At 39.0% G+C, this 13,790-nt stretch overlaps 1 protein-coding gene across 1 annotated transcript in view; it reads left to right on the top strand.

Annotated features, from left to right (window-relative positions):
* The window catches only part of LOC139703337 (protein WWC3-like), a 136,076-nt gene that overhangs the window by 80,144 nt on the left and 42,142 nt on the right, over nucleotides 1-13,790 (top strand). The gene's annotated exons all lie outside the window — the stretch shown is intronic.

Raw genomic sequence — 13,790 nt, 5'->3', positions numbered from 1 at the left:
TTTTTCTTTTTTTTTTTTGAAAGAGAGAGAGAGAGAGAGAGAGAGAGAGAGAGAGAGAGAGAATGAATTTTATTTATTTTTTAGTTTTTCGGCGGACACAACATCTTTGTTTGTATGTGGTGCTGAGGATCGAACCCGGGCTGCACGCATGCCAGGCGAGTGCGCTACCGCTTGAGCCACATCCCCAGCCCTCCATTTTTCATCATAGTGTTTGCATGAACATGAGTGAATGTCTGGCTTTTAAGGCCAGCAGGGATCAACCCTGGAAGAATCTTCTCTTTCTTCCATTTAGATTGTCAACCATCACTTTTTGGTCTAATATCATTCTTACACCCCCCCCCCCCCCACCACCAAGACAAGTAACTGGAAAAGTCATTAATTTCTAAATATAACCCCTGGATGTTTGAAAATCTCTTAGTTTCCTTCTCTTTGCTTTGATTCTGATTTGGGAAATTAAAATGTTGTCTTATCACTTTTTATGGTAGGTTCTACTTCAGGAGCCCATGTGTCAAGTGACATGTTCAAGGTCACCTGTTAAGTCTGAGGTGGCCTTTTAGACTTTTAGCCCAGGTTCTTTTGATAGTGTTGGCTGCCTTTCCAATAAATTTAATAAAATTAATCTGATGGAATAAAAGTAAAATTAAATTCTACTGAGCTCAGTTACCCCATTTAAATTTAATAAAGTGAATAAATATTTATGGAGAGTCTTAACTTCCTTTGTTCTGGGATGTTGTGGAGATGAAGTTGGTTGGTAGATAGACATAAAAATGAAGAGACTAATGATCACAGGGCATCCCAAGATTAATTAAATTCCTCACTTGGTAATCTCTTCCCAGAAAAGGAGGGAGAGCTCACTTGTGCTTGGGTGGCATTTATTCCTGTCCATTGGTCTCCTGGGGTGAGAGCTTCTTGTCCCTTTATAGTGCCAGGCAAGATAAGGGGAAAATAAGAAAAAATGCTGGAGTTGAGGCAGTGCTGGGTGTGTTCAGAATAATTGAGTTGATTCCCTGAATTTTCATGTGAAAACTGACCAAGTTTTCATGTGAGGGACAGAAGACTCTAGCCAGACCATGCATAGTTTAAACTCCCACAGCTTTGGGGCCGGAAAAGCTAGGAACATTTTGTTCAAGCTCTTCTTTTTGCACTTGAGAGCGTAGCCAAGTGTTGTGTTCCGTTTGAAGTTAGAAGGGCAAGGATTTGAGCTGGGGGTCTTCTGATCCCCATCCAGTGCTCCTTCTACTATACTACCCAACTACCCAATCCCCACCCATTTTCAAGCATTCTACCTCTGATCATCTGCTTGTTCATTCATTCAACAATGGTTTGTTGCATAGCCTCTTGGTCTTGGGCCTTCTTCCAGGGCTGGGACTTTAGTAGTGAGTGGTCCCCACCCATGGATTTTTCTCTGCTGGGATCCCTTGGCTCTGTGCATCTTATTTATTTATTTGTTTATCTATTGTGTTTCTGGGGATTCAACCCAGGGCTGTGTGCATGCTATAAAAGTGCTCTACCATTGCGCTACACCCCAGCCTCTGGCTTTCTGAATATGGTGGATACCTGTTGAGTGCTAATTGTGTGCTAAACACTTTAGGCATTTGCATGGATGTTTTCATCAAAAACCCATAATGGCTATGTGAGGTATAGGTGGATACATGATGAAACTTAACTTTGTGATCTCATTCCCATGCTAATGAGGGGCAACATCTGTATGCCTCCAGAGTTGAGCCCTGGAGTCAATATGTACCTTTACCCTCCCCTAGTTAGGTAACTGTGTGCCCCTTGCATCGTGCTAGACACACTGGTTATTTTTATCTTTTTTGCTGATTGATATTTAATCCCCCCTGTGGTATGATGACTCCTTAAAGATGTCAATGTCTTAATCTCCAAAAGCTGTTAATAAATTACCTTCCATGGCAAAACAGCCTTTGCAAATGTGATTAAGTTAAGGATACTGAGTTATGGAGATAATCTGAATTATATGTGCAGGTTCAGTGCCAATATCATCACAGGGGGTCTTGGTGGAGGGAAGAAGGAGGGTGAGGGTCAGAGTCAGAGATTGAGAGGTGACAATAGAAGCAGAGGTTGGAGTCACATGGTCATGAGTCAAGGAATGCAGGCATCCTCTAAACGCTGGAAAAGGCAAATGAATTAATTCTCCCCTTTAGTCTGCAGATGCGAGGTAGCCCTGCTGATACTTTGACTTTAGCCAAGTGAAACTGATATTGGATTTCTGATCTCCAGAACTGTAATATAATAAATTTGTGTTGTTTGAAACCCCTTGGTTTGTGGCAGTTTGTCACAGCATCCTTCCTAGAAAGAATGAAAGCATCTGGTCAGCTTAGTGTCTTTGATAATAGCCTCAAGAGCTGACATTTATCACATGCCTATGAAAGTACTGTGCTAAGTATTTTAAAGCCATTTCTCCTCCTGGTTCCTCACACTCTCCTTAGTAGGTCCTTGTTTCTAGTATGGAGTTTCATGTTGTGGACTCACATCAATTATATTGCACCAAGTCATACCTGATGAACTAGTTAAGTATGGCATGGTGGGTAGGCTGGATTTCAAAGAATAGAGGTAGGTTGGAGACAATTGAAGGTTTTCTCAGATAGTAATGGGAATGAACCAGAGGGATCAGGAGCTAGGGCTAGAAAAGACAGGGAAGTGCAGAAGATTTAGGTAGTACTTGAACTAATTCCATTGAAATCAGGAGGGATGTTAAGAATCTTGCTACCACCTTAGGAGGAACTGAGGCACACTGGGCCAATCTGACAGCCTTCTTTTTAACCATACTTGGAAGCTTTCATTTTTTGTTATTATTTTATGTCCTCAATAACTTGGAGACTAAGAGAAACATGTTGAATCCCTCAAGTTACTGGATGATAGGTAGTGTCCTAAAAGTTATCCAAACCATGAAAGTTACTTTGGACCAAGATTTCTTAACTTTAGTACTCTTGATATTTGAGACAGTATAATTCTTTGTTGTGTGGGCTGTCCTGTGTAGCATAGGATGTTTGGCAGCATCTGTGGCCTCTACTCACTAGATGTAGATTCCAGTAGCAAACCTTCCAGACTTTACAAATTTTGACAATCAAAAATACCTCCAGTTGGGTGTGGTAGCACAGGCCTGTAATCCCTGTGACTTGGGAGGTTGAGGCAGGAGCATCACAAGTTTGAGACCAGTCTCAGCAACTTAGCAAGGCCCTAAACAACTTAACAACACCCTGTCTCAAAATAAGAAAATAAAAAGGACTAGAGATGTATCTCAGTGGTAAGTAAAGTGCCCCTGGGTTCAATCCCCCTTACAAACAACAAAACAAAAATTAAAAAAAAAAACAACAACAACAACAAAAAAAAAAAAAACAAAAAACAATCCTCCGGATTGTCAAATGCCTTCTAAGGGGGAAATATTCCCCAGTTACAATGTTTCATTTTTGGCAGCTGAATTTGTTTCAAGCAGATTGACAGTTCCTGAGATACTATGTAATAATGGGTAAAACACAGAGGCCTGATTTCTGTGTTTCCATGAAAAACAGACATTAAATGTGTTTATATGAAAAAACAAATCAGCATATTAAACTTTGGGAGTGTATATTAGTATGTATATTGCTGAATTCTGTCAATCAAGAGGTATTTATAGTCTTTCAAGTGTGTGTGTGTGTATATATATATATATATATATATATATATATATATATATATATATATGCAGTGAAACAGAAGAAAATGAATCTGTTCACACTTTATTGCAGCAACCCAGGGAGCTAACCTGACCTTTTGAATATATAGGCATATGTGTGTGCATATGCACCTACACATGATATCAACTGCTCAAGATGCCCAAACCATTTGGGTGTTCCTTCCATGGAAGGAATGAGAATATTGCTTCTGCCTTTGCTCAGAATATGTAGAAACGCAGAGCAAACACATCTTGAAAGGCTGCTTTCTGGAGCTATGGGATTTCCATCCAGAAAGTCATCTTCTTCTTTCTTTAAAGAGGAAGGGGCTCAGGAAAGAGTGGAAAGGAGGCAGGAGGAATGTTGATGTGATAATGAATGAGGATGGAAACTGGCTGTGCAAACATTAAAACTACAGAGAAAATAATTGCACTTCAGCAGCATTATAATCATAGCACTTAATCATAAATATCACATGGCACTCTAAATGGTCAAATTAGAGGAATATTCAATAAGTTTTAGTACATCTGCTCAGTGGCAGCCTACACTCCCAATAAGAATACCAGTGCCAATGATAAAAACTGCAGGGCCACAAGGGGTAGAAAACACATAAGTGAGAGTACTTTTTGCTGGTGGCAAAAGCAGAAACTTCAGTCCATCTGGCTTTAAAGGATAAGGAGGTATTGTTATAGTTTTCACATAAGAAAAGTTGCTAAGGGCAGACCTCTCCAAATGCTTATTTTATCCATTCATCTACCTTATCAAGGACTTGGTCTTTCCACTCAACCACTCTTGGCTTCTCAGCCAGCTCCTTCCTGGTTCTGTGGTAGCAATATGGTTGCCCAACTCCAGGTTTACACGGAGATAGGACTCAATTAGCAGGAATTCCTTCCATATAGGTCTATGGGGACAAAGACCTTTTCTCTAGCCCTATCTATCTCACACCTCCCTTCACAGTTCATTGGACAGGTCTAGGTCCTGTGCTCCTGCCTCAGTCAATTGCAGGCATAAATACTATATGATTGACTTAGTAAAATCTCAAGCACTGTAGCTATTTAGGGCTGGATCATTCTTTGTTGTGGTAAGGACTGTCACATGCATTGTAGGATATTCAGCATCATTCTTGGCTTCAACCTACTAGATGCCAGTAAAACCCACCCTAAAATGTAATAACAAAATATGATATTAAATAAATGCTGCCCAATATCCTCCATGGGGTGAGATCCTCTACTCTTAAAATTACTGAAAAGTTATAGATTGGGCAGTTTTCCCATTGTGAACATTTCAAGTCATCATAGAATATTTGTCAAAACCAGGAAGCTAATCTTGATATGTTATTATTAACCAAACTCTAGATGTTTGGATTTCACTAGTTTTTCACTAATGTGTTTTTTTTTTTTCCTGAGCCAGTTGCTTTTAGAACTAAATTATTATTTGTATGATTCAACCTTATGAAAATCTCTATCTATCTGTTATCTATCTGTTTTGCAGTACTGAGAATTGAAACCAGGGCCTCATAAATGATATGTAAGTGCTCTACCACAGAGTTACATCCCCAGTCTTTTTAAATACGTATTTTGAGACAAGGTCTCACTAAGTTTTCTGGGCTGGCCTTGAACTTGTGATCCTTCTGCCTCAGTCTCCTGAGTAAACTAAGATTACAGGTATGTACCACTGTGCCTGGCTTAAACCCAATATTTTTGTGGGTGATCTTTTATACCATTCACAACTTTGCTTTAAGGCCTCATGACAGAGTGCAGGGATTCTGAAGAATTTTGGAATCATGGAACTTGAGAAATATGACGTAAGGATTCTGTGTTTGGAAAAAAGGGGCCAGGTACAGGAGCTTGCATATGATGTCGGGAGAATTACCAATCTCTGCAAGCCCAGCTATAGTGCTCACTCTGTAAATATTGCGGAATGAATTCATTCTCCCATATTTACCATCACTTGCCCAGGTTTATCAAGAAGATTCATCCCACAGTGATTCACCGAGAAGCTTCCATGCTTTCCCCAGCTCTTCCTGGCCTCTCAAATAACTCACCTTTAAATTGTGGTGTACAGACACTAGATACAGTTCCCTCAAAACATGATGCTAAGTGTGAAGAGCAGATGTAAAGACAACATTTTTGTTGTATTTTATGATCTGATTTCTACAAAGTGTCCAGAAAAAACAAATCCATGGAAATGGAAAGTGGATTTGTGATGCCTGGGACTGGGAATAAGAGGGGGTGGTGACTTCAAGTGGGCCTGAGGGCTTTCTTGGGGTGATGGAAATGTCCTATATATTGCAACTTCAGTAAGCTTACTAAAAAAATCATTGAATTGTACATGTGAAATGGGAGAGACTTACTGTATGCAGACTATACCTTAATAAAGTTGTTTATAAACAATTTTTTAAAGGGAACTGACTTTTAAATTCAAGTGGTTACCTTGACTTTGTAGGTGGAGAGACCAGACTATGTAGATTAGACTTGGCAGTCTCTAACCATGCAAAAGGTTTTTAAGCTTCTCAAAATGTCCATCCAATTGTCAGGGAAACCTGCCAAGAAGCCACATGTTAACATTTCCTAGGAGTTTTGCCAACTGTAAGGGGAGAACAATACCATGTAACAACCTGGTAATCATTACTAGGTTAAAAATATAAGTTGGTTTTTTACCAAGGCAACTTTTTCATTCAGAGCAATTTCGCTTATAAGGTGACTCACCAATACTTCTGTTTGTTTTAGTAAAGTTGAAGTGGTATCTGATTACCTGGCAGCATTTGGGGTAAAGTGAATTTTGTGGATAAAGGCCTTGGGCCTTTAAGTATCAACATTCTTTTCTTTCATAAATTTTTGGAAGAATATCTTTAATATTGTATTATATACTTTTTGTAATGTTTTTTTGATGGTTAGGATTCATACAGGTGAATATCAAGGTTGACATGTCCTGGAATGTACCACTAACTGCATGGACTGCCTAGGTGTGGGTATCCATGATTTTAGACATGAACAGAATTGATTATGACTCTTGTTTTTTCCATTTTCCATTTGTCATGTGTCCCAAGGCAGGTTATCTGGGCTCTCTGAACCTCAGTTTCCTTTTCCATAAAATGGGGACTGAGTATTTGCCAGTTTTGAGGATTCAGTAAATAGGGCAAAGCACTTCATCAATGTCTAGTACAGAATAGGCACTTACAGTTTGTTTTAGTCACCTATTTTACTGCTGTGACTAAAATATCCAACCAAAAAAAATGTAGAGAAGGAAAAGTTTATTTAAGGGCTCACAGTTTCAGAGGTCTTCGTCCATAGAAGGCAGACTCCATTCCTCTGGGCTCAAGGTGAGGCAAAACATCATGATGGAAGAGTGTGGCAGAGGGAAGCAGCTCACATCATGATCAGAAAGGGGAGAGAGAGAGAGAGAGAGAGAGAGAGAGAGAGAGAGAGAGAGAGAGACAGAGAGAGAGACAGAGAGAGAGACAGAGAGACAGACACTGCACTCTCCAGATACAAAATATATACCCCATAGCTATGCCCCCAGTGAACCACTCCAGCCACACCCCACTGGCCTCCAGCCCCCGCTCAGTTAATCCCATCAGAGATTGATTCACTGATTAGGTTAAGGCCATAACCCAAACATTTCTCCTCCAAACCTTATTGCTCTCACATGTGAGCTTTTGGGGGATACCTCACATGTTAAAAAACAGTTTAATTGTTTTTATGCTTGTATTCCATAGTCATTCAATCTTGTTCTTCTCCAGTGTCTTTGCTCTTCAGCCTGTCAAAATTTCCTTTCTCCATTATATCACTTGGGCTTCTGAATTGTTTCCTTATTTTCCTTGGAGTTGGGTGGCACTGGAGGCTTGCCAGTGTAAAGACAAGTGCTCAGAGTTCATGATAACTATTGTTCTTCCCTGCTTCCCTGCTTGTGACTGTTCTTTGCATTCTCTTGATTTTGTGGCTGGGTAAGTAAAGATGATGGAAATTAAATGTTACTAAGTAGAGATAACAGATTAAAGCAGAGCCATCAGACTCTGTGGAGATCCAGAGGGTAAATATCTTTTATTTACAGACCACAGAAGCTCTGTGGAAACTACTCACCTCTGCTTTGTAGAGCAGAAGCAGGCATAGATAATAACATAAATGAATGAGCTAGCTGTGTTGCAATAAAACTTTATTTACAAAGACTGGAGGCAGGCTGGATTTGTTCTGAAGGCAGTCTGCTAATCCATGGTCGATGTCATGCTTGTTTGTTTACCATGTTAATAAAACAAAACTTTTATATCATAAACTTTCATTATTGTTTTATTAGCTTGGTTATAAATCTGAAAATACCCTGAATATGTACAAAATTATTGATTTATAGGGTGTGAATGTCATTGTGTTCTGGAACTTGGATGTAGTACTTAGTGATATTAGAGACTAAAAAAGTTCTTATCATATGAATGTTTCTATAACTAGTAGTCACTACTGAACAGATAGTAAGAATAGGAGTTGATTGAAAGTCAGAATCATCAGCTACATCTTCTTGGCCCTCTCATACAATAAGTATGAGGCAGTTTTTTATTGTTTGTGTCAACAACTTTCAGATGTACAAATGTACAGGTGAACTTATTTTTGGAATGAAATGATGTTTGCCCAAGTATCTGTGCCCTGTGGGTTTTAGAAGGAAACCCACAGAGTACAGAGGGAAGGAGGTGGGGGCAGCCTAGGAAGTACTTGCTTTCATGAGGCTCATAGGCCCATGGTGGGAGATGGGAAAGTAGATGAAGTAGGTTAGAGAGAGGCAGTGGAAGAAATTAACAGTAAAGAGTTAATTTCAACATTAGCTTAGGTATTTTTTTTAGCAGCATGTGCCTGAAGCTGTAAAAGATCTACATACTCTGAGGTTCACAAATTCCACTAAAACAGTAGTGGTCCTTAGCCAGGGATAATTTAGCCCCCTAAAGACATTTGGCAATGTCTGGAGACATTTTTGGCTGTCATAACATAGTGATGGGTGGGAAGAGTGTGTGCTAAGGGCATTAGTGGGTTAGAAGCCAAGAATGCTGCTAAGCATCCTATGGTGGGGCTACCATGCACAGGATGGCCTCTCGTGACAAAGAATGACCATAGTTCTGAGATCAAGAACCTGCTCCAAGGTCCAACACTGAGCTATTCCTGGAGAGTTCTTGTTCATATGGGGTAGTGTAGTGGTAGCAAATAGCAATAATGAATATGTCAGTACCTTTAGGGCAAAAAAACTTTGGCTAGTGAGGTTGACAGAGAGTATGGTGGGGTACAGGTGGCCATTTGGGAAACAGGGAAAAGCTGGCTATTGAGGAATATTTTGAGGTGATGCCTGAAGGAGGGTGAGGAGGGAATCTGAGTTATCTGGAGGCAAATGTTTTCAGGCAGAAAACCACAGAAGCAGAGTTGAGAGTGATGAGGCCAGTAGGAGAGTGAGTGGGTTGAGGTGGCTCTTGAATGGCCCGTGCAGACTCTGACTGTGATTCTGAGCAAGATGGGGAGCCATTCTATTGGGAAGACTTTATATTGGGATTCCTCTGACTGCTGTAGGGAACTAGGAGGGTAGAAGATAAGCAAGGAGATTGGTTAGGAGAAGGTGGCTGCCAGCATGGCCAGTCAGTGATGGCTTAGGCCAATGATGAAGCAGCAAGGATGCTTGTAGACATAGACATGATTTCTTAAGGCCATGATCCCATGTTTTTGTTACCTGTATGATTGACCTAAGAATTCTTGAGGGTCTCTTCAGAATTCCTGATAGCTTGGGAAATAAAGGGCTCTGCCAAAGTGGATATCAAGGCTGTAATGCTTAGATCAGCATAGAGGAGCTGGTTTTTTTTTTTTTTCCTGAACTGTTTCTCAACTTTGCTGATGGGGCTGTAAGGAATTCCATAGAATAAGAAATGCAGTGCAATACATGCATTATGTTCTTGTTTTAGCAATGAGGCTATGTTCTTAGAGATGGAGTCTTCAGAGTAGATTTATGTATGCTTTCAGAATGTCCATATGGTATAAGTAATAGTGTTTAGAAACTGATATTTTAAAATTATTTTTAAAAGTGATGATAGCTGGAGTGGTTTAGAATCTAAAATGATAGGGCTCAAGTTCACAGTGGTCCACTCTACAGAGCTTGTCACATCACCCCCATGCCATAGGAAAAAACTTAAAAGTTTTCTTCAGAATCACTCCAGTGCTATTTTATTTGCTATGGATATACTGATTCAAAAGGCATTCCAGATAAATCATTCTGAGATGGACCTGATCCAGGTTAACTCAAGATTGCTATCTTATCAATCTTAGTATTAAAAGCGAGACACCATAAACCAATCTTTTCCTCCTTCCCAGTCCATATCATAAACCTCCAAAATGTCACCGTGTACATGGCATATTGACAAAAATGTCAAGGATTACCAAGAATAGCTTCTTGGATTCACATGCAGTTGCAAGAGAAGGACAGAGTAACTTTTGCATTTTAAGTGCCACTGCAGTGGCCAGAACCAGCAGCCAACAATCTTTTTTTTCTTTTTTTTGGTTCTGGGGATGGAACCTAAGCCCCTGCTCATGCTAGGCAAGTGCTCTACCAGTGAGTTACACCCCCAGCTCCTGATAGATGAAATTTTTCTTTTCTTTTTCTTTGAGACAGACAGGGTTCCTCTAAATTTCCCAGGCTGGCCTCAAACTCTCAAATTTCCTGCGTCAGCCTCCTGAATATTTGGGATTACAGGCATGTGCCACCATGCCCAGCTCCAAAACTTCTGGTTTTAAAATTTCCCAGTGCTCAGCTTTACCTTGGAGATTTAGACATACTTCTTACTTCCAATATTTAAATATGAACACATGTATTTATTATGCTTCTAAAATTATTAGTAGAATTCTTTTTGTTATGCCATTTGTCACCCAGCTCTTTGAGCATACCGATGGCTGTGAAGTTTTACATAAACCTGTGACTGATTTTTCCTGAGTCATTGTCAATGTCTCAGCTCTCAAGCTAGTGCCAGCTCAGTAAATATTTGATGGAATCCAAAGTCTGAATTTCTTTCAAATGGGCTAATTTTCTCTTATTATGTAAAATAGAGAAAATATCACTTTCAATCTATTTAGGAATGATCATTAGCCATTCTTTCATTGGATGGAGTATATATATCATCCCTTTTCTGCACCAGTGAAAATAACACCTTAGTATTTTACTTCAGGGACAAATGCTACTTTTGTCTCATTTTTGGAGTTCTAAAACCACGTGGTTTAATCCCAACCAGGTGGCGGGGAACAAGAACTAAACTGTTCCTTCCACCTTCATGACCTGTGAGATTAGTTTGTGGAAGAACCCTCTCCAAGCCCATGGGTGGCTCACAGATGACTTGGATTTCTTAGTTTTTCAGTTCAATGGTGAGATCTTCACCAATTATATCACGGGGGGTGGGGGAAGCACACCCTGGTGTTTTTCTTTTCTTTTCTGTAATTTTTTTTTATGTCTTACTGGTGTTGAATTGCTTTACCTCTCCCCCATTGGGAGAGGAATTTGGCATATTCCAAACTTCTAAAATAAATGAAAATTAGGAAATTTTCCATGAAGCAAACCAATGACATAATGGTACCTCGAGCATCTGAGTTACTGGTGTTGGTTTTGTGAAATGGTTGGCCAACAATGTTTGCAAAGCTGGAAAGTATAAGAAATGTTTTTTCTTCACCAGAAAGGCAGCCAGGCACAATTATACACCTGTATTCCCAGCAACTTGGGAGGCTGAGGCAGGAGGATAACAAGTTCAAAGCAAGCCTCAGCAGCATAGCAAGGCCCTAAACAATTTAATGAGACCCTGTCTCAAAATAAAAAATAAAAAGGGCTGGGAGTGTGGCTAAGTAATTGAACATCTCAGGATTCAATCCCTAGTTAAAAAGAGGCAGCCCTACACTAAAGTTATAGTTTCCTATTAATTAATGGGTTTTGAAGAAACTGATGTTCATAAGCTCTTTTTTTCCTCACATGACTTCCTGCAAAAGTAAAGGTGAAACAGAATTGTGACCCTTAGGTCATGATTCTTTTAACAGTTAGGTCTTATACTTACTGGAAAGCTAATACCAGAGGATGAACTCTTTAGAAACAAGAGAAAGAAAGTCCTACAGAAATATGTCAATTACATTATAGTTTGTTAATGAAGGGACAAACGAATATTATGGAATATTATATGAAGTGATCCCTCAAAATAACTAACTCCACTCTGATAGAATTGTTTAATAAAGCAGTATCACCATTTCAATCAATATTGTTAATACCTGATAACTGAAATACCTGTAATAACGATCCACAGTGAACAGAATTAGAACATCATAGGTTGAAACCTATTTTGGGGTGGATCTTGCTCCTCAAAATCACAAATTTAAAGCATTGGCTCACCAGAAATCATATGGCTGGATTCTTCCTGCTGAGAGACATCTCTAGCCACTGGTAAGCCAGCTCTGAGTTAGATCATTCTTTGTTCTGTTGAGCTAGCCATGGCTGCCACTGAAGTTTTACCTACTCATTTAGTACTTGCTGGTTCTCCTGAATTCATTAATATTTGCCCTATTTGTTGTTACAATGAGCATACAGTGGTCCACTGATACTTGACAACAGCACTCCAGTTCATTTGAAACATTCATTTGTGCAGACTAAACTGTCTTTAGGTTTTTCCATTATTCTGGGGGCATGATTTTGAATGCACTCAATGTTCTTATTGTGTTGCTCTTGAGTGCCTCATAGCTGTGATTTTACCATTACCTGTATCTTCTGAATGCTACATTTCTACTTATATTGTTTAAAAAATATTTTTAGTTATAGATGGACATAATACCTTAATTTAATCTATTCATTTTCATGTGGTGCCAAGGATCAAACCCACTGCCTCACACATGCTAGGCAAGTGCTCTACCACTGAGCCACAACCCCAGTCCTATATTTATATTATTTTAAAATGCATATTTTTTTTCAGGGAGAAGGAAGGAGTAGTAATATGATACTCTTTACCCATAAGAGTATAACATCAGATAGAATGCTGTGGTCTTAGCCACAGAAGTGCTCCATTTTTATGTTAATTGGAGGATATATCTATATCTGTATCTCTATATATCTCTAGCACACTAGCCTGGTGCTATTTAACCCTAGCTGCAAGTAAATTTAACTTGAGGAGCTATATATTCGTACTTATACACATACATACACTCTCTCTCATTGCTCAGTCCCAGAAGATTCTGATCATCAGGGCTCAGGAAGCCCCTGATAGCCATTTTTCCCATATTGAAAAACAACCCAATTAATAAAGGAGCAAAAGAACCAAACAGAAGAAATGCAAATGGCCAAAAAATATATGAAAAAGTGTTCAATATCTCTAGCAATTAGATAAATGAAAATCAAAACTACATTGATATTTCACCTTGCTCCAGTCAGAATAGCAATAATGAATAATAATTAATAATAATTATTATTAAATAATACGTGTTGACGAGGGTGTGGAGGAAAAGGTACACTTATATATTGTTGGTGGGACTGAAAATTAGTGCAACCACTCTGGAAAGCAGTATGGAGATTTCCCAGAAAATTAGAAATGGAACTAGCATATGACCCAGTTGTTCCACTCCTTAGAATATATGCAAAAGATCTAAAATCAGCATACTATAGAGATGTAATCACACCAATATTTTTAGCAGCACAGTTCACAACATACAAGCTATAGAACCAATCTAGGTGCCCTTCAATAGATGAATGAATAAAGAAAATGTATATATACACCAATGTCCTTTGTGTCTCTGTGAAATTGCCTCTTCTGGGCATCTCTCATGAATAGAACCATAGAACAGTGTCTTCTGTGTCTGTATTCTTTTATTTAGGGTATTGTTTTCAAGATTCAGCCATGTTTTAGCATGTCAATACTCTGTCCCTTTTGTGGTTGAGTACTATTCTATTGTATAGGTAGATTATATTTTGTTCATCCCTTTATCCATTGATGTTTCCACTTTTTTTTAGCTATTTTGAGTAGTGTTAATATGAAAATGCATGTATAAGTATTTGTGTCTCTATTTCTAATTTCTCCCCTTAATATGTGTAGGTGTAGAATTGCTGGTTCATATGGTAATTCTGTTTAACTTTTAGAGGAGT

Source organism: Marmota flaviventris, chromosome X, assembly GCF_047511675.1.
Source record: "Marmota flaviventris isolate mMarFla1 chromosome X, mMarFla1.hap1, whole genome shotgun sequence".
Classification (NCBI taxonomy): domain Eukaryota; kingdom Metazoa; phylum Chordata; class Mammalia; order Rodentia; family Sciuridae; genus Marmota; species Marmota flaviventris.
This window is presented reverse-complemented; position numbering and strand designations above follow the sequence as displayed.